Consider the following 18,711-nt stretch of genomic DNA (forward strand, 5'->3'; position numbering starts at 1 on the left):
AGCTTAGCTTAGCTTAGCTTAGCTTAGCGCTGTCACTTTTAACCAAGTTGCTCCCCGCACAGCTTTTTTTTTTTTTTTTTTTTTTTTTAAAAAGAAAAATAAAGATAAAAAAGAGGGTAATACCGTGAAAATAACGTATGGATAACGCTTATCCGACGTTTGTGTTTTGTTCTTACACCCCTGGCGTCTCTTAAAAAGCAATATAAAAGCCTTAAATGTACATTTTATTTATCCAATATAACCCTGAACAGCGAGTGGTTGTGTAAGCTTGCTTGTTAGCTAGCTGGCTGTTTCCTCTCAGCCCCTCCATTCAATAATAAAAAAAAAACACACCAGCTTGCTCCAGTGTGCGCAGTATTGGCGTTCATTTAAAGGCTTATTGAATGAATACAACTTTATTCTGCCTTCTTCCCCCTCAAGTCGACATTTATAATGTAGTGAAATGTGTTCGTTAATGGTACAATAAGCCCCCCCTTTTTAATGACAGGGTCCAGGTGGCGTTCAATGGAGCCACTTAATGTCATGTGGTTTTTAAAATGTGACATTCCTCTGTTGTAAAGAAGAGACATTGATTAGTGATTAATGAGGGATTTTCTCCGTTGTCGTTGCATTGTAGCATTTAAAGCGACTACAGACCCTTTAGGTGACCCTTGGTGTGTGTGTGTGTGTGTGTGTGTGTGTGTGTGTGTGTGTGTGTGTGCTTAATGATGGGTGATGCACCGGTTGTCACAGCTGCTCTCATGTGACATGTCACATCTTAGACAGGCCCATAATGCATCAGCTGTTCATTGCGACTCTTCTCTCTCTCCCCCTCTCCCCCATTCATCAATAATTTTATTTTTTTTAAAGTAGTAGTAAATGACACACACACACACACACACACACAGGGGGGGGCTGATGTCTGCTGGTTGAGAGGCTTTTAACTATGTGTTGTTAAGTAATGTATGTGAGGGGGTGCTTTGCTGTAATGAGGCGTCCTCCTTGTTTTTTTTCTTTCGATGACGTAATCCTCCACCATCCGTGCCACATCTTTTGGGTCGCAGTCGGGCTCCTCTGCTGCCTGCTGCTTGCCAGTCTGCTGCCGCTGCTGAGATCATATGGACCCTGCTCTGTCCTGTTTGTCTAGCCCCCTATCTCTCCCTCCCTGGCTTCTTTTTTTTTCTGTCTTTTTCTCATCCGTCTGAACTGCACAGCCGACTTTAGAGGCATGCCTTAGAGCCACAATTGGTTCTGAATGGGATCTCAGCGGAGGGAGGAATTGTGAATGAAATCCAGTTGCCTTGGGTTCAGTTTTCCAAGTGTTTGATCCCACAGGGATGTGTAAAGGGGGGGGGTCACCAGAAACACATGACATACTGTATTTTGTTTTGTTTTAATCTGAAAGTTGTTTTGACAGTAGCTTTTTCTTCAGTATCAATTTCTAAACAAATCCATACTAACTAAAATCTTAGCAGATGGGGCTCCAAAAAAAAAAAAAAAAAACCCAACAAAAAACTGGTGCTTCTGACCTAATGTTTGTGGTTGGTCTTGACCTGAATACGTTTGGGAATCCCTGTCTGAGGCTGATGGTTGCTGGAGCTGAACTACTTATCTTGGGAATTAGGCCTGCCATGTTGCACATTTTTATTTGGGACACCATTCTGTTGATTGCTACCATATTATATATTAAAGCTGTGGTAGTAAGGATTATATTGCGACAGTGGATTTTGAGCTCAGCCAGAGTTAAGATCAGGCATCCAGGTTTCTTTTAAAGGCACATCCCTTCTCCAATATCTGAACCACACAGTGAGATAGGAGGCTGTGTTGTGGTACTGATAAAAAATGACTAAATAGGGTTTTCATGTGCATTCATTTTTATTTCTATGCATATTATAAATTAATAAATGATGTGCCGAGAAGAATCATGGAGTGAACTTTTATTGGCTTTTGCTCTGCCCAAAACAGGAAGAAGTCCTGAGTTTTTAAGAGTGGATGGACTCAGCTGGTGAAAATGAAATTGCCTGTGGCAATGGCCCTGGTTTTCTTGAGCAGTGCACCTGAACCTACCATCCCCATGGTGTACAGCAGGAGAGGGAGAGAGAGGAAGAGAGAGAGAGAATAGTAAAAAGTGAGGGGAAGAAGTGAGGAGAGGATATGGCTACTGGAAGACGAAGGGGACTCAGGTGTGGCAGGGGTAATGGGGATGAAACTGCACCTAGTAGCAGCGGCCAGGGAGATCTCATGGGAGCAAGATGTGACTTGGGTAGTATCATCAGATCCCAAGGCAGTTTACCTGTGGATATGGTGCGGAGGCAAATTGTAATTTTCCCCTGAAAATTCTTAGTCATCCTCAGAACTTTATTTTGTTGGTTAACCATAGCCAAAAATGACTAATGATTTCTGCCAGTTGTCTTGACTTGAGTTAAAATTATTCTCAGTCTTGGGGCATAGCCTGCAGGCCTGTAATATATGCAGAGAAACTGTTGGTCAACATTCCCTTTAGCTTGACACCAAAGGCAAAAATGTGGGTGAATAAAACTACTTTTGTGAGGAATTTCATCTTTATCCCTCAATCAGTAATATTCTGTTGATTTTATTGGAACTGAAGAAGCTATTAAGCGAGGAATGGTGTTGAATAATTCTGTTTAACTGCTAGCGCCACATCTGTAATCCTTTTGGTATATGCGTGCAAGCATTAGCCTGTTTCATCAGTGTTAATGTGTTAAGCAAGGAGCTGCAGCAGATTCGTGTGTCTACTTTGACGTCGTTCGACCTCTCACCACCAATTTATCATCACGCCGTTTTTGCAGATGTGTCTCCGCAGGTTGGCTGGTGCCTGTAGAGAAGATGCATAAAGATGACAGCATCATGGTTAAACATCATAAACCAGCCCTCCTAGCAAAGAAGTCAGAGGTCAGCCATTGTTCCTGCTTTGAAAGGCTGAGATGTGTATACAGTGTGGGATGGGCATTATAGCACAGAACCGAGAATGTGTAGAACATTATGTGCTTTAATTCTGCGTCTCTGTTTCATACAAGAAGTCTGTGTTTAGTAGGATTTGTACAAAATGAACGCATGAAGCCATTAGACCAAATACCATTTTCTTTATGTATGTAAGATGTTTTTGGGAATCTATTTAGTCTCATAATTGTGTCAGTCCAGGAGGGTGTCTTGCTTCTCACCTCTTGGCTTTTAGTTGTGTGCTTTTTTTTCCCTTTTCTCTCTATCTTAGCCTGACATTACGTCTGGTTAGTCCCAGCGTTGAAAAAGGCACACCCTCAGCGTGGTGCTCAGTAGTGCTGACAGCTTAGTATTGGTGTTAACTGACAGTGTTGGTAAGAAGACTGCTGGCTGGGTGCTGCAGGCAAGATACATTATCAGGCTTCAAAGATGCTAGCTTTCGCGTATCTTACATTAGTAGGCGTGGATTCAGTGCCAGAAAAAAGCTAAAAAAACCAAACTGTTAGTATTAATTAACTCTCTGTATATGTAGTGCTACCAAGTTTTTTTTTTTTTCAACCCTACACACAATTGAATGACTTGGCTTGTGCACGTTTTAAATTGAGTGGTACTTACCTTTTTAAGATTCCTCATTAGATCCTCCTCTTCATTTGAGTGAGACCAGGCTCCCTGTGACCTATGCTGACTGTTGGTGACAGCCCTGTCAAAGAGCAGCCTGTTCATGTTTAACCAAGAGGACCAGCTGCCTGCCCCTTCTATTATAACCCTTTTGGAAAGCTCACAGTCCTATTTGCAGTTGGGAAGCGCAGTGAGCAGAGCGCTTGATAGACACAGTTCGGCCATTTCGGTTAATGGCTGCGCACCGACCCAACTGTTGCCAAGTTACTGCCGATTTTGTGCCAGCTTATTCCTTGAATGTTGTGCATTTTGCATTGGTAATGACATGAAAGGAAATCACTTTCTCATTTTCCTAAAAATGCGAGACAAAAATAGTCACCATACATTTACAAATATGCCTAATTTGGCACAGGCCTGCACAAATAGGATTGTGCCAAACCTGTCACAGGCTGGTAGCACTCTCAGACAACCATCATTGTCTCGAGCCACAGCACTTTCAGTCTGTCTGACTGGCACTGCTCAAGTGAACCTCAAGTGAAACAGTTATCCATTCACATAAATATCTAGACAGATTAGCTCTCAGAATGGCAGCTAGTTAGTGGTCTGTTGCTGGGGCGGATATGGCACAACTCTTTAGCGAAAATCATCTCCCAAGCCCCAAACACAGCTGTGTTTATTCTGTGCAAGATACCACAGCTACAGAATGCCAGGATGAAGGTGCCTTGACAGATCCTGACATCCAAAATGGAAATCAAGTACTGTCATATTAATAGTGACACGCAAGGTTTGATTGCTAGACAATAATTAACAGTATTGTGTGGATGCATCTGTGAGGTTTTTAGCATTTGTAGAAAAGATAAGACACACATTCACATTAGTCAACTAGTTTAAACATTGATATCTTTGCTAGTCGGTTAAATTATCATTAATATCTTTTTAAATGTAGACTTAGTTTGTACAACGCTGGTTAACTGTTGCATCTAAGCCAGGAGGAGAGATGACAGCTCGTAAGACCAGCGCTGTTTCGTGTTTTGACTCAACGTGATGCGTAACCACAGGAAAACGGGCTGCTGGTGCTATTGCTGCTAACGGTAGCCATCCTCAGCAAAAAATAGATGAGATTGTTAACCGTCCCAACCCACAGACGCTGCGATGCTGCTCTGGCTGTTTTATTTTTTGATTAATAACTTTTCCAAATAGCTGTTAAAATACAAGCACTATTTTTTGGGACAAGGTTTAACCTTATCAAATAAATCGGGCTCAGTTTTGACTTGTTGAGTGTTTTCTTACTTTGAATTTAAATTTCTGTTGAATCTGCAGGGAACATCCCTAGTTTACATACATTTTAATCACAGTGATACTTATGAGGCTTATGTAAGAATGTTCTAAGAAGTCTTGTGACTTTGGGCCGTTTCTGTGAAAAATCATTAAATTACTCCGTAGTACATTTTCATGGAACGTGATTTTGCAGTGGTTTTTGCTCTCTTTCTTTTCTATTTTTAAGTTTTGATGTTTTATTGTCAGATCAGGTTCCCCTCTTGCATCCCCTCCCCTGTCACTCACTGTCTTCTCTCTCTCTCTCTCTCTCTCTCCCCCTCTCTCTGCATCCAGCGTTGCCATATCTGGATCATGCAGAGCTAATCAGATGAAACTGCACATTATGGTAATGGTGTTCTCAGTTAGTGGGCAGTCGTAATGGTTTGATTAGCTGAAACAGCATGTTATCCAGCCACAGAGAGGAGCTAGACACAGACCCCTTATTTCTTATTCAGGTGAGGTAAAATTTGTAGAGCATATTGCGTTCAAATTTACTCTACGGGCTAAGACCACTGGGTCCATTTTTTTCTTGGACCTACATCTAGAAAATGATTCAAAATGTTCAGTGAGATTCACTTTTTACCCCACTAGCCCACAAGCCTGTAGGCCATGGCAATATAAATAGAGGCTCTAGATATCTGTTATAATTCATCACTGGTATCAGCCCTATTATGAGTCACTTGTGTGTTCTAACCCAGTTTCTAAAAAATTCAGGCCTTGATTTTTCCAACAGAGCCAGGAGATGAAGCTAGCTAGGTTATAGTTTAGGGGCTGTGAGATAAACCTAAGACAGCACAACACAAAGACATTAAAGGATTAACATGATCAATGATGATCACAGGGTATGAGATGGACAGAAGCAGAGATGGCCTTTGTATAAATGGAGGAATGGGAGAAAAGGGTGCCTGGACAGGGAAGGAGGCTGACTAGATAACTGATTGGCATCAATGGTGGACGGATTATGTGATGTAGTAGTAGATGTTTGGGTTTATTGTTAAAATAAACTTGAGGCTTAAGTACATGCTCCTACTGTCAGTCAAATGGGGTCTCTCGTGAATTCATTCAGCTTGTTGAAGTTTGTTTACTTTGTCATCTTGTGGTTTAGCTGCTGAATGCCTTACAGTGCCTTCTTTTTCTCAACACGTAGAGTCCTTCTGTCTGACTTTCTACTCAGTTTATCAATCCTTTAATCAAGGCTTACCCTCTGTTCACAGCTAGAAGTTTAAAAAATAAATGTATATTTCTATGTATATATACATACTCTACGGATATAGACACTGAAACTGTAGTAAAAGATGTACATGTGGCTGGTACAATGTCGATAGGCCTATGAACAGTCCATTTTCACGGTCTAGTTCTGCTGGGAACCGTGCGGCCCGTGGAAAAAATAGGCGATACCTCGACACTCTAGTGAAGCGTCACTGCAGCCGCAGCTGGGACGCGTGACTCAGGCGGACAGTGTGACTGCTCTGGTCTGTTAATATGGGCGGTGAAATAAAAAGCAAGACGTTCCACCACGCTCACATGCTGCTCAGGTAGGCAGTGTGAACAAGCCGTTAAAGGTCCAGTGTGTAAGATTTATGGGGATTTATTGGCAGTGGCACAATATGGCAGAAATACGATATTCATAGGGTTGTCACCTGAAAATAAGAATCTTTGTCTTTTTGTTACGTTAATATGAGCTGTTTTTATTTACAGAGGAAACGGGTCCTCTTCTATAGAGTCCGCTATGTTTCTTCTAGGGCTGAAACGATTCCTTGAATAATCCATAGAAAACGGCAGAAAGTGTCCAAAGTTTGGGATAATTCTAAGCTGAAACAAAACGAAAACTCTATACTGTGTGTCTGTAGTAAAACTGAACTAGCCTAGGATAATAGTTCAATGTCTGACAATTGTTGAACATCATTCCTTCATGTAAAGGACCAGCGTGTGGCATCTAGCCGTGTATGTGCAGATTGCAACTCCCTCTCTTCACCCTCCCCTTCCAAGTGTGAAGGAGAAACTATGGTGACCGTGAAACGCAGATTGTATTTTCTGTTTGGTTTGTCTGCGTTGGGCTACTAGGCTCATTCTTTTTTCAGGTGATGTTACACATAAAAAAACATACCTTTGATTATTATATTTCATTTCTGTCGACGTATCCTCCTTAATGTTGTACACTGGACCTTTAACTGTGGGCACATTTGGTTTCCTTACCGTTGCATATATTTCTTGTCTTAGCTGTCCGATGGTTCTGACACTGATTTGTCGGCCACACACTGATACGATAGGGTTCAATATAAGCTCTGTGGACAGTACACATGACGGATGGAATAAAGTGTAAAGTTTTTGAGAACTTTAGCAAAGCAAAATGCAGCTGATGAAGTGTCTGCATTTGTCGAACTGGAGATGACACTCAACAATCACCTATTTTTCTCCAAAATGACTGACCCCACCTTCAACTTCGCTTATTTGGTGTAACCTGCATCTCAAGTTTAATTTGGGCAGAGTGCTTATGGTTTGTTTGAATCTAGAAATGTAGTCAGCACTTAGCTCAGATATGGTGAGTAATGCACAAGTGTTAGTGTTAGTGAATCTGTCTCTGCAAAGTGTCCAGAAGTCTTTCACACTGTCATTTGGGGTAAGGTGATGATATCTGTTTATCCTGACCACCGTTGCTGCATGTTAATATATTATTATAGAATAACCACTGGATGAAATGATCATACCTAAACATTTTTCTTCGGAAAAAGAGAGGACTCCTCTCCATTGCAGCCCCACCCCCACCTTTACACTCCTCAGGTATGCGAGTACAGCTGGCTCCTAACTCTTTACTGAAGAGTTATGCTCCAGTGCGTGTTTTGGCTTGTCCTTTCCTTCACTATCATCCATACCACTATCCCCCAAAATGCATAAGCAAAGTGACACACGCTCTTCTATTCACATTTACACACACACACGCACAATTTCCTAAAGGTGTATTGCGATTTGCTCAGCAAAGAGTTGTAGATCTATTGCCATGTGCTTATTATAACCTGCTGCTTATGCAACCTGAGCTTAGTGTGTGTGTGTTTGTGTGTGTGTGTGTGTGTGTGTGTGTGTGTGTGTGTGTCGCTTCAGATCCTCAGGTCTGCCTTTGAAACAGCTGCTTAAAGAGCCTTGAATACCTCAGGAGGTCAAAGGGCACAGTTGCTTAAGAACACTAGGTCAGAGCCAAAAATGGATTGCCTGCCTTATTCTGCTGTGTCCCCCTTATGAGAATTGCCATCATTTCATTGTTTTTGATCTCACGTTGAGAAAAACTGTTGCCAGTTAGGGTTGAAGAGAAATGCTGGTTTACCTTTGTATTTCCAGAGTTTAATTAGATTATACTACTTACAATTGGGTAGCTAAAAAGTTGTGACATTAGGGATCATGGACCTATTTCCAGTCTGAAGTGATTCATCTTCATTAGCAGCAGTAGTGACAGTAAATGTTGTTATATTTTGGTTTCACCATTTACTAAAAGACTGGAAGCAGAGACTCTTAGATTTGTTACCATGTTTCCTGCCCTCTTTTTCAGACCGTTTTTGTGTAACACTTGACAGGGTTATTTCTGGAACATCAACAGTTTACTTGGTAAAACCTTGTTTTATCCGCTGCTTGTTTTTCTTGGAGATCTGTGGAGGAAGCGCAAAAGGAGTCCATGTCCAACTCAAACAAGAACATAAAGAGCAGTCTTAAAACACAGGACATTAGTACTGCTGTTTCTATTTCATACTGCTTCCAGTTTCTCCACTGTGGGGCTGGTTTTCTATCCATCCCTCGGCCGCTCCTTTCATTTTATCCTTACCGGTCTTTTATCCTAGTCTATATGACCTTCTTGTTCAAGACATACGTGTTTGTAATGTCTATCACTCCATAGTTTCCTCTGTTTTAGTCAACAGACGGGTGCCGACGGTAGATGGGGGCTGTGGAAATGTCATCACTGTGCATGCGAGGTGATGCAGTGAAGGAAGCAAGAGCGAAAGGATCAACAACATGCGTAGAGCTATCTGGTTACAAAGGCTGACGGGCATGCTTTTTTGGAGGGTGTGTCCACCCACGTGAGCTTAGGTGGCCTCCCTGTACTCTTTTGTTGATATCTGGGCCTAACCTTTCTCAACTTTGACTCACAGCCTGAGGAATGAAATGTTCTTTTCCCCAAGCTAACATTTTCACAGTAAATCAGGCCTCCATTCTGTGACAGTGTCGCTGCATTTTTAGAAACAGTGCAACTAAAGTATGCAACATCCTGAAACTGAGCCCTGCACTTTTTTAAAATTAAATTTGATAATAGAACCATTACAGAACATTTATGTGAAAAAGACTTATCTTTGAAACAGATTTATGAATATATATATATATACACACATATATACACACTGCTCGGCTTTGCCCCCAGTTTTCCCCTCACCGTATTGCTGCTGCGGCCCAAAAAGCATTTTCCCCATAGACCAGCATTATAAAACAGACGTCTGTAAAACTGTTGACACGGCAGTTCAAACTGTATATGAGGTCTATTTTAGTTCTACTTTAGTTATGAATTTTTTAATCCATGGAGGTTTTATGTTTGTAAAACCCTCCTCGGGCCAAGAAAAGCGGTTTATAAATCACAATGTAAAGTCTATAGGCAGAACAGGAACTTGTGGGCGGGACCAGCGGGAGAAACACCGACGATGCATACTGTGCATATTCAGTGGGCCTCATAAGCAGGAAGAAAACCCGGAAGCTAGAAAACATTGTTGGGATATGTGTCAGACGAGCAATTCTTATTAAACTGAATAGTCGCCATCTTGGCGTCAGGTATCTAGTTCTATTATATATCTATTGTTGCAGCTGGCACTACTGTGGTAACCTTTGCAAACTAGTGTTAGTTGTTAACATTAGCTGGTTGTAGTTGTTTCTACTACAGCGGTCTGTGTGTCTTTTGGTGTGAAAATGGGACCAGCAGACACTGTTCACAGTGGTGAAGAAGGGAGAGTTGCACAGGAAGGGCAGGGTGTGGTTGTCATTAAAACATTTTCAGAAGAGCTACTGAGCCAGTGTGCTGTCACACATACATGTATGAAGTGTACAACAGTAAACATTACACATGCAACTTTCTGCAGCTTCATTTTGACGCAAGAAGCTCTTGTTCCTATGGAGGTTGGATGCTCTTTTTGTAAGTTGCTTTGGACAAAAGCATCTGCCATATGAATGTAATGTAATGAATGAATTGTACCACTATTGGTATTATTTTGAAATCTCAAGTTTTATATTTAGTGATCGCCTAGATGTTTGAATAGAACTTTAAACTGTGGGAAAATATAAAACAATTTGTTTTACCCATGTCAGTACATGATTAACTCATGACTTTCTATATCAAAATAAAAAAAATATAGAAAACAAGTATTGTTAAGTAACTAGGTTTTTAAATTTAAAACATTGATTGGTAACGCAGCTAAAGGTTTATGAAGGCGTCATGCTGATTGATAGTCATTCTCATGTTAGCAGAGAGTTGCTGAATCGTAGACAGTCTATCAATTTGTCAGTCTTTCAATCTATTATTCATTTTTATTGTGTGTCTGCCGGCTAGTTATGTACTGTAGCAGCTTGGTTTTTCTGTGGGCATTTGTCTAGATGTTTCTATGTGTCTGACAGCCCTGGGTTTGCAGCAATTCTCAGTAGGAAAAACAAATTGCAGTCTATGTGATTTTGCACTGTCAGGTTGTGTGTGTGTGTGTGTGTGTGTGTGTGTGTGTGTGTGTGTGTGTGTGTGTGTGTGTGTGTGTGTGTGTGTGTGTGTGTGTGTGTGTGTGTGTGTGTGTGTGTGTGTGTGTTTATATACAGTATCTGTGTGTGTGTGTGTGCAGAAAGAAAGCGAGCAAAATGGACAACCATACCCTGAGAGAATTGGTGTGTGTATGTGTGTCAGAGATGAGAACATGAGAACAAGAGAGTGTGTGTGTGTGTGTGTGTGTGAGGGAGAGAAACAGGCAACCTCGCCGCTATTTTCTGGGGCAGTCTATCAGGCAGCGAGGCAGCAGGGAGGGATAATAACAGAAGCTGTTACATTCTTGTGGTTTCTCTGATTTCAGCATGAGGCAGGGGGCTGGCTCTGGCTGACTCACGGCTGTTCTATGCCAGCATGGAAGCTACTAGCAAGAGGACAATACATGACATTTCCTGGACACTTTGATATAAGACGTATTAATTACGGGACTATGAATCTGTGCATATTTTAGCACCTCTTGCTCAAGCATTAACCTAGCAACTGATTAACACTGGCTAAGCTACCGCTGTGTGCAGTGGCAATAATTTTACTTTATAGTTTGTTGGGTTTGTTCCTCAGGTCATTTAATGGGTGAATTTCAGATGCCACAGTTGAGGACTGGCCCTTTTATTTAGATATTAAATATCTCGGTATATGAGTGGTTGTGTTTCAATACAATTACAGGAGTTGATAAATTGTCATAACTGCAGGAACATAACAAAAGCAGTATTTCGTCAACTCCAACAACAACTAAAACATTCTAGAAAAATGTAGCTGTGTGTGCAGGTTGGAAGTGAATGGGGTGCTGTCGTGTTTATGTACAATAGGAGGTGATAAAAGCATTCAGAGTGATTTCACTGAAGAGTTTAGATTATGACGAGAGCGGGTGTTCGTCTGGGTAAAGTATCTAAAGTGGTCAGATTATCAAGACCTAAAAAACATCTGGGTCAAGTATGGTCACAACCCTAGGATGGCATGAAAAATGTGACGTGTTAAGTGGAACTAGAGAGGAGTAAAAGGGGAAACAGTAGCTAGTAGACATGCATATAAACAAATTGCTCAAATAAATGTTAAAATATCAAAAATTATATGAAGTTAACGTGCATCTGTGTTTGTTCCTTGTGCTTTTAATGCTGTTGCCCATTTTCTTTACATTTCTACTCTATACGCATTAGTCTATACTACATACTACTATATAGCAGCATTATTCTGAAGTTGAATCTGTTTCATTGGTTCATTTAAGCCCTCATTTATGTCTGGGGTTGCACTAATCTTCTTTTGTAAAATCAGATTAATGCAGAACGGGCTAAATCAAGCACTGTTTAACCCATGGTTGCTGTATATCAGGTCAGTATTGTGGAAGAAATGCCATCTGCTTAGTAAAACTACCACAAATTCACTACCTGTACTGGCCTACATATGTAATCTTATAAAGCTACAAAGAGCATGTAATGTATGAACATTATCAAGACAATTTTACATGCTCAGTGCTATACAATACATGGAATCGACCTATTATAAATGGTTAAAACTTTCCAAATTCCAACAGCTTTTCAGCTTTTTAATGTTTGGTAATATATTTGTATTCAAATACTCGTCTGCATTGCCTCGACTTATAATATGCCGGCAAAAATGGTAGAGTGTTGATGTTCAAGCATGCTTTGAACACGTAAAACAACAAAGGCATTGTTAATATTAATAATTTAACCACTATCTTCTGTACCGACAGCAGTATTTAACCTCATCATCATTATCATGAGACATGCCGCACAGTCGGGCGCAGGTCAGTTTGGTAGTTTTTTTTCAGACTGTATTCTGTATCGAAGCTCCACGAGATGTATGAGAAAAAGGCAGTCGCCACTGTGTCAGGGCACTTTTGACAGTGCACCGTGTTGAGTGATGCGAGCAGAAATAAAACTTAATTTTAAAAAAGCCTGATGGTGGGAGCTTTGCATCAGCTGTCCACATGAGCACGCACCTTGGTGTTTTGAAAGGGATTAATCCAGACCCACATTTCTGCCTTCATACCTTTCACACATGCACAAAAGCGGCTAATTGCTGTCTCAGTATTTTTCACCAGCAGGAAACCTTATTTTCTATAGCGTGTAGTGTTTTTTTTTTGGGGGGGGTTTTCCTTTTTTTTTTCCCTTTCTTTTTTACCAACAATATTTCCCCCCCCCCCCCCTCCTTTCTTCTTCCTCCCTCCCTCCTTCAAACAATAGATAATAAATATTCCTACCCCCCCCCCCCCCCCCCTCTTTTTTTTAATAATAGTATTAAAAATTTAAAAAAGGGTTTTATTAAATAACCCCCCTTTTTAATACCTTCCCCCCCCCCTTACCCCCTTTTTTTTTTGGGGGGCCCTCGTTTTTTTTAGTTTTTTTTTTATTTTTTTTCAATTTTCCCTTTTAATTTTATTTAAATTTTTTATTTTTTTATTCTTGGGCATTGTTCCCCCCACCTCAGAGGATTGGTCAAAACCATGCTGCTGTCTGACAATAAATGTGACATAGAAAGCAACGTGGTCAATTTTGCACGTGTGTGTAAGAGAGACTGCAGACAGACAGAGCAGCAGCAACCGTACATTAAACTGGGTTTTCTGAAAAAAGTCCCAAGCAGACCATCATCACAAAATACGATAGCGGGCGAGAGAGAGAGAGAGAGGCGCGGCACAGTGTAAAACAAACACAGGGCTTCAGGTTTCCTAAATTATGCATCAAGCAGAAACCCTTTCATCAGCAAAACCCAGCAGACAGTATAAGCCCACAGTATGTCCCATCCTTGGACACACACACACACACACACACACACACACACACACTCTGACCACGGACGGTACAGGTCTGTACAAAAAACATACTGAAAGCAAAAAACGGTTTCTCTCGGAAGTGAACATTTATGCTGAATGCATGTATACAATTCATTTTCACATTATTTTAAAGCAGCAGATGTTGTGCATGAGTTTGTATGTGTGACCATGTGGGGCAAAGGGGCTTCTGTGTGTGTCTGGGGCTTTGTACTGTGGTTTGTGTGTATGTGTTTGTCTTTTCGGCTGAAAGTAGAAGCTATTTGTCCACACAGGGTTGGCAGATATTGTGGGTTTAGCTTGTGTGTGTTACATTCACACAGCCACTGTACATTTCTAGCCCAAGGTAAGGAACCTTCTAGATGCATCCAGAAAGGAAATTAAAGCTTTTAACTTTATATATTTTTCCTTTCTTTTGTGTTGTGGCCTTCTACCTCTTCCATTTCAAGGTTGTTCAATGTCTATAATATAAATAGGCCTGTAGATTAGGCTTTTTTTTGTATTTTCTTTCAGGGTCTGAGCGAGTGACCTTTTTGGAAGACGGTATGGCATTGATAATATGGCTGCATTTTAGTTAAACCTTGATCAGCAGCAGGACGTGCAGAGTTTCCAGGAAAGTGACGGTTGTATTGCCTCTAAAGGATTAGGCTGATGATAAAAGCCTTTTCCTAGTATTCTTTCCTCAACTGTCTGCTGCCTATCTGCCACTTTAAATGCCAAACTCCAGTCTAATTCTTTTTCTCAGCAAAGAGCAAGAATAGAATATCCAGAACTACTTAGAAAAAAAAGAAGAAGCTTGAGTGGTGTGAGTGGAGACCGGTAATGAACGAGATGGGCTGAAATTTGATGAGATGAGTTTTGATTGGTTTAGTGAGTGTCATGGCCTGAACAGCTATAGCTTCTAAGAATAGGAATACAGGGTCATTCTGAGGGTGCAGGAGATTAAGTAAATGATGTAGTCATCGTGACATTATTATATGCTATCCTCTTTTTCTGAGAGACTGACAGATTTTGTTACCAAAAATCACGTCTTAATATTGGGGCTGGGTTTAAAAAAAATAGATTTTCCGATTCAAATCAATCTGCATTTGAATGATCCAATATCGCCGCATAAAATCCTGAGATGGATCTCTTAATATATGCCTTTTCTTGTGGATGCATGAAGTTTCAACCCTGTAACTCTTGAGTGGCTGGCCTTTAGTTTGACCAGATTAGGTCACGTCAGACACCAATAAACCTCAGGTCAGGAAGTGGTGTTCAGCTGTACTTTTTTTATGTATCAGGCTGCTGCAGCAGGACCCCAGTCACCAGCGTTTGTTGCTCCTCTCCACACGTTGCTCCAGAACTAGCATCTGAATATAGGGCGTCTCCTAAATATTTGCTCTGTTGGAGGTGATTTAAAGGGGCTATAAAGGCATGACCTCTGCTGATCGCTGCTGTCTATTTACAATGTAGCTTGGATCATCTGACTTGTGACTGTTGCCAGTAAAAACACAGCAGGCTCAGTTCTTATTCCAAACATGAATATTGTTAATAGTGACAATCTTTTTTAATATTTAAGCAAAATTGGTATTGTAACTGAAATATCCTTTACATTTATTCTGGTCTCAGTCTATACTCTTTGCTACAGCAGCAGTTATCAGCCTTTTTCTACAGAAAATCTGAGTAATTTAGTCTTTTCTTGACCCCAACAATCTGTGAAGTTACCTTACACTCCTTGCACGCACCACTAAATTACAAGGCAGAGTAGTGTGTTAGAATAGTTTCATACTTCATAGCGGTTGGGTTCTTTCACTGTAAGTCCTGTGTGAGTGCCCTGGTGCATTCAAGCAAAAGCTAGAGCTTCTTTCACATGATCCGCATCAAAGTGCTTAACGCTGTGTAAGTCCATTCTTATTTTTTAATGTCTTGAGTGTTGATGCCCCGGCTCAGCAACTGCTCAAGAAAATCATAGCGCCTTGATGCTCAGACCCAAACTTTGACCTAGTTTTGACTACAGAGCATGTTTAGTGACACTCGCTGCCTGAAAGCAGCAAGTCTTGTCATGTGAAAATCCTTAAGTTACACGATACAGCTGGGCGCATGTGTTTTGTTGCGTGGTTTTAGTGGTTCATCGGTACCTGGTGGCCACTGCCCAACATTGGCCAGCCATTTACCCATGCAGAGGTCAGCTGGTGCCGCAGAACACACAAACCGATGGGCAGATTTGTCACTTAATGAATCACAGCTTAGTTATTCTGAGTGGGGAAAGATGAAGTTTGGTAGGCCGACTCACTGATTAAGCACCCCAACTAGTTTTTATACATTTCCAGAAATGGTCCTAGGGTCTAAATACATGACCCGAACATGTTACTACAAATAATGGCGACAGTTCACGTAATTCAATAATATTTGATTGACAGACTTTATGTCTCTCTTGGTGCTATTTTTTTTTGATAAAAACAAATCTTTTTTATATTCTGTAATTTTATTTCAAACCAATGAAACTTTGTTATGTATTTTGTTTTCAGTGTTAAATTTGTGATGTATTGTTGCATTCAAGTTATTGCTTGGTTTGACATACATTATAAAAAAATATATTCTCACCAAATTCTAAAAGACAAAAATTAGAAAATTGCAATTTTGATTCTGAATGAAAAGATTCAAGTTCAAACCAAAACCATGGGACCCCAGGTTCAATTTTAGTTTGAATTCCCAAGTCTCAATATGTGTAGTTAAATGTACGCACACTATTATATCTGGTGTGAATGTGGCTGTAGTCCTCAGCCATGTAGCTGAGTTTTTATGCCACTAATCTAGCCTAGCAGCAGAACTGCCTAGCAGCAGGGGGTGGGGGTGGTGCTTGGTGCAGAACACCTGGCCTCCCTGCTGGTGGGGCAGGAATGTGCAAGGTTGAGGTGGATGCGGGTGGAAATGTGCAGCGTGCTCAGAACACGACCCCTGGTAACATTCAAAGGTGCCAGCGTCAGCAGGAAAGGAAAAATCGGGGGAATGTGCTGCTTTAATCAAACCTGCATCTCTGTTTCTCTGCTTTCTGTTTTCCTGTGTGTGCATTGGTATGTGTGTGTGTAGCTGTGTGTGTGTGTGTCCACATTACTGTCGAGAAGAGGGCCTCTTGTTATGTAATTGAGGTAACAGTGTCCCACCCCTCTCATGTTCCCAATCTGTGTGTTCAGTTTAGCTTTGTCATTTGAAATTACTTCAATTTTTTTACAACTTCACTGCAGTGGTGGCAGATAATGACTGCTATGTTTTTAAAAATCCACTCTCACAAGCTTAGATATAATTTTATTCCCCACCAACTAATCCTTTAGTTGGTGGGGAATTTGACTTATACTTTACCAGCTATTTGCAACTTAAATGAATTAAAGTAGTTTAAAAGCACCGTAGCAAATAAATCTAAAGTATAATGTCTGTATGATAGTTGTCACACTGCTCTCTGCGGGAAGTGTTCGTAGGTACCTGTTTGGTAGAATAAAGCTTTGAGAGATAATTCAGATAAATGCAAAAGCAGCAGTCTGTGTGCTGTGAATGAAATCAATGATTGAACCAGCTGTATGCTGTTTGTATAATGTTTAGGTTGGTTGAAGTTTTCTTAGGACTCTTATTGCACAGTACAACTTGAAGACTGTGAATGAATAATTTTAAATGTAATAGTTGGATGTTTCCGGACCCCAAGACAAAAAATCCCCCCAGAAAAAAAAAAAAAAAAAACCCATCAGTTTGATATATATTTTTTGTTTAATTTATGTTTTGTGTTAATGATTTTACAGAGGACCAGGGAAGCTGTTACTTGCAGTCTTAGCTGAAAGCAGGAAACCTAAAAATGTGGGTTTTTTGTGCGCCACTGCTAGCCAGCCACAACGATGACATTTGTGCTATATGTAAATTAAAAACATCAAGTGAAGTCAACCTATGCCCTTAGGAAAAACCTAGCTATGTGTTAGCTGTGGTTTACTTACAGCAGTTATGATCATAATGGTGATGTCAGGCGGAAGTGTTTACATTAAAGTTTCCATTGTTTGGTTTCTTTGTCAGATTATTGGTGAATATTGAAATTGAACCGCGGGCCATCAATGGAAATATCATATATTTATAAGCACACAACAGGTTTGCTGTTTTTTTTCTCAATTTCGTACAATTTCAAAGAATTATTTGAAGTTTGCATAGTCTTTAACATTATTTTAGTGTGAGCTGAATGTTGTCAATACTGCAGCTTCTGTCATTTAAACATAAAAATCTATACAAACTATTTAGTAGTTCTATCAGCTTGAGCCATTCTAGATGCAGGGGCTTACGTTTTCAAGACCAGTATGTCTGTGGAAGTAACAATGATTAGAGGAATGTGCTTCTAGCCAGAGGGTGTTTCAACAGTAGAAAAGTAGTAAAGAGGGGGGAGTGTAGTTGTCTCTCCCCCAACATGTCCACCTGTATCCATTTGTAACTGCTTTCTGTGCATTGGTAAGTATGTAAATTGTTGTAATTTGTTTTATTTTTGTACATTTCTGCCGTACAAACACATAGCAACTGCTGTTTTGCAACTTTCTTTTCTTGTAAGATGGAGAAAAATAATAATTCAAGAACATTCTGCTCTTATATAACTGTGGAAAGACACTATAGAAAGAATGTTTTCATTTCACTCCTCAGCTACAGGAAATGCAGGTTAGGAAGGTCAAGAGAGAAAGAATAGGAGGGAAGGATGAATGATGGGGGGGTAACAAGCAGGTGTAAAGACGGAAAAGGTGCACGATGTAGGGAAGCTTAGATTGGCGTGGAGAGTAGAAGGAAATTGAATAAGGGCTAGTAGAGACGGATGTGGATTAGCTGATATTATAAGAATATTTTGATTGTCAGTAGGAATCTAAAGATATGTATGTATTACAAGACAATCGCACTACAAGTATGTGAAGATTCAGATAGGTTGAGATGCAGAATTATTCGTGATACTCTTTATCTACTTTGTTTGACTTTGTGCGATGAACTGTGAGATACATCTAGAAGAGATGAGCGCGGCGGCGACATTGTCCAGAATGATCTGAAAAGAGCCACTGCTGAAAATGCCTGTCAGTCTCCATTATCTGCGTCTTTTTAATTCAGTAGGAATCTCTGTGACAGGTGTTAGGTTTTATGAATGGCTCTGTGTGTGTGTGTGTGTGTGTGTGTGTGTGTGTGTGTGTGTGTGTGTGTGTGTGTGTGTGTGTGTGTGTGTGTGTGTGTGTGTGTGTGTGTGTGTGTGTGTGTGTGTGTGTGTGTGTGTGTGTGTGTGTGTGTGTGTGTG

At 40.5% G+C, this 18,711-nt stretch overlaps 1 protein-coding gene across 2 annotated transcripts in view; it reads left to right on the forward strand.

Moving 5' to 3' along the window:
- The window catches only part of ptpn4a (protein tyrosine phosphatase non-receptor type 4a), a 68,322-nt gene that overhangs the window by 780 nt on the left and 48,831 nt on the right, over window positions 1-18,711 (forward strand). The window lies entirely within an intron of this gene.

Source organism: Dicentrarchus labrax, unplaced genomic scaffold, assembly GCF_905237075.1.
Source record: "Dicentrarchus labrax unplaced genomic scaffold, dlabrax2021, whole genome shotgun sequence".
Taxonomy (NCBI): Eukaryota; Metazoa; Chordata; class Actinopteri; family Moronidae; genus Dicentrarchus; species Dicentrarchus labrax.